Genomic DNA, 3,458 nt, shown 5'->3' with positions numbered 1-3,458 from the left:
CATAAAACACATGGGCAGTGCCAGTAATCAGATACAGCGCAGGAATAGTGGAATGGACGAAGGCAGAACTCCGCAGCATATATCAGAAAACCAGGAAACATATGACAATACACAAAGCACTACACCCAAGAGCAAATACAGACAGACTATACATAACACGAAAGGAAGGAGGGAGAGGACTACTAAGTATAGAGGACTGCGTCAACATTGAAAACAGAGCACTGGGACAATATCTGAAAACCAGTGAAGACGAGTGGCTAAAGAGTGCATGGGAAGAAGGACTAATAAAACAAAGTAGACGAAGACCCAGAAATATACAGAGACAGGAGAAAGACAGACAGAACAGAGGACTGGCTCAACAAACCAATGCACGGACAATACATGAGACAGACTAAAGAACTAGCCAGCGATGACAATTGGCAATGGCTACAGAGGGGAGAGCTAAAGAAGGAAACTGAAGGAATGATAACAGCGGCACAAGATCAGGCCCTAAGAACCAGAATGTTCAAAGAACGATAGACGGAAATAACATCTCTCCCATATGTAGGAAGTGCAATATGAAAAATGAAACCATAAACCACATAGCAAGTGAATGCTCGGCACTTGCACAGAACCAGTACAAAAAGAGGCATGATTCAGTGGCAAAAGCCCTCCACTGGAGCCTGTGCAAGAAACATCAGCTACCTTGCAGTAATAAGTGGTACGAGCACCAACCTGAGGGAGTGATAGAAAACGATCAGGCAAAGATCCTCTGGGACTATGGTATCAGAACGGATAGGGTGATACGTGCAAACAGACCAGACGTGACATTGATTGACAAAGTCAAGAAGAAGTATCACTCATTGATGTCGCAATACCATGGGACACCAGAGTTGAAGAAGAAAGAGAGTGAAAAAATGATAAGTATCAAGATCTGAAAATAGAAATAAGAAGGATATGGGATATGCCAGTGGAAATCGTACCCATAATCATAGGAGCACTAGGCCCGATCCCAAGATCCCTGAAAAGGAATCTAGAAAAACTAGAGGCTGAAGTAGCTCCAGGACTCATGCAGAAGAGTGTGATCCTAGAAACGGCACATATGTAAGGAAAGTGATGGACTCCTAAGGAGGCAGGATGCAAACCCGGAACCCCACACTATAAATACCAACCCAGTCGAATTGGAGGACTGTGATAGAGTAAAAAAAAAAAAAAAAAAAAAAAAAAAAAAAAAAAACTATAATAATAATAATAATAATAACTAATAATAATAATAATAATAATAATAATAATAATAATAATAATAATAATAATAATAATACAACAAACATGCAACATGGCTCCAGGAAGTCAAGGAAGAAGAAACAGGGAGAATAAAACAAAGATTCACGAGATCATGACAGACACAGTCAGACGCCCAACTAAAGAAAATGCCAAACTGGAAAGCCCCAGGTTCCGATGAAGTCCATGGATACTGGCTCAAAAACTTCAAGGCCCTACACCCACGAATAGCAGAACAAACTCCAGCATTGTATCTCAAATCACCATGCACCCAAATGGATGACCACAGGAAGAACATCCTTAGTACAAAACGACAAGAGTAAGGGAAATATGGCCAGTAACTACATGGCCTATCACCTGCCTACCAATAATGTGGAAGTTACTAACAGGTATCATCAGTGAAAGGCTATACAACTACCTAGAGGAGACAAACACCATCCCCCGCCAACAAAAAGGCTGCAGAAGGAAGTGTAGGGGCACAAAAGACCAGCTCCTGATAGACAAAATGGTAATGAAGAACAGTAGGAGAAGGAAAAACCAACCTAAGCATGGCATGGATAGACTATAAGAAAGCCTTCGACATGATACCACACACATGGCTAATAGAATGCCTGAAAATATATGGGGCAGAGGAAAACACCATCAGCTTCCTCAAAAATACAATGCGCAACTGGAATACAATACTTACAAGCTCTGGAATAAGACTAGCAGAGGTTAATATCAGGAGAGGGATCTTCCAGGGCGACTCACTGTCCCCACTACTCTTCGTAGTAGCCATGATTCCATGACAAAAGTACTACAGAAGATGGATGCCGGGTACCAACTCAAGAAAAGAGGCAACAGAATCAACCATCTGATGTTCATGGACGACATCAAGCTGTATGGTAAGAGCATCAAGGAAATAGATACCCTAATCCAAGACTGTAAAGATTGTATCTGGGGACATCAAGATGGAGTTTGGAATAGAAAAATGCGCCTTAGTCAACATACAAAAAGGCAAAGTAACGAGAACTGAAGGGATAAAGCTACCAGATGGGAGCAACATCAAACACATAGATGAGACAGGATACAAATACCTGGGAATAATAGGAAGGAGGGGATATAAAACACCAAGAGATGAAGGACACGATCAGGAAAGAATATATGCAGAGACTCAAGGCGATACTCAAGTCAAAACTCAATGGAGGGAAATATGATAAAAGCCATAAAACACATGGGCAGTGCCAGTAATCAGATACAGCGCAGGAATAGTGGAATGGAAGAAGGCAGAACTCCGTAGCATAGATCAGAAAACGAGGAAACATATGACAATACACAAAGCACTACACAGAGCAAATACGGACAGACTATACATAACACGAAAGGAAGGAGGGAGAGGATCTACTAAGTATAGAGGACGGCGTCAACACCGAGAACAGAGCACTGGGGCAATATCTGAAAACCAGTGAAGACGAGTGGCTAAAGAGTGCATGGGAAGAAGGACTAATAAAAGTAGACGAAAGACCCAGAAATATACAGAGACAGGAGAATGACAGACAGAACAGAGGACTGGCACAACAAACCATGCACGGACAATACATGAGACAGACTAAAGAACTAGCCAGCGATGACACATGGCAATGGCTACAGAGATCAGGCCCTAAGAACCAGATATGTTCAAAGAACGATAGATGGAAATAACATCTCTCCCATATGTAGGATGTGCAATACGAAAAATGAAACCATAAACCACATAGCAAGCGAATGCCCGGCACTTGCACAGAACCATTACAAAAAGAGGCATGATTCAGTGGCAAAAGCCCTCCACTGGAGCATGTGCAAGAAACATCAGCTACCTTACAGTAATGAAGTGGTATGAGCAACCAACCTGAAGGAGTGATAGAAAACGATCACGCAAAGATCCTCTGGGACTATGGTATCAGAACGGACAGGGTGATACGTGCAAACAGACCAGACGTGACGTTGATTGACAAAGTCAAGAAGAAAGTATCACTCATTGATGTCGCAATACCATGGGGACACAGAGTTGAAGAGAAAGAGAGGGAAAAAATGGATAAGTATCAAGATCTGAAAATAGAAATAAGAAGGATATGGGATATGCCAGTGGAAATCGTACCCATATCATAGGAGCACTAGGCACGATCCCAAGATCCCTGAAAAGGAATCTAGAAAAACTAGAGGCTGAAGTAGCTCTAGGG

The sequence above is a fragment of the Macrobrachium nipponense genome, chromosome 48 (assembly GCF_015104395.2).
Source record: "Macrobrachium nipponense isolate FS-2020 chromosome 48, ASM1510439v2, whole genome shotgun sequence".
NCBI lineage: Eukaryota > Metazoa > Arthropoda > Malacostraca > Decapoda > Palaemonidae > Macrobrachium > Macrobrachium nipponense.
The sequence above is the reverse complement of the archived record's forward strand: the minus strand, read 5'-3'. Positions refer to the sequence as shown.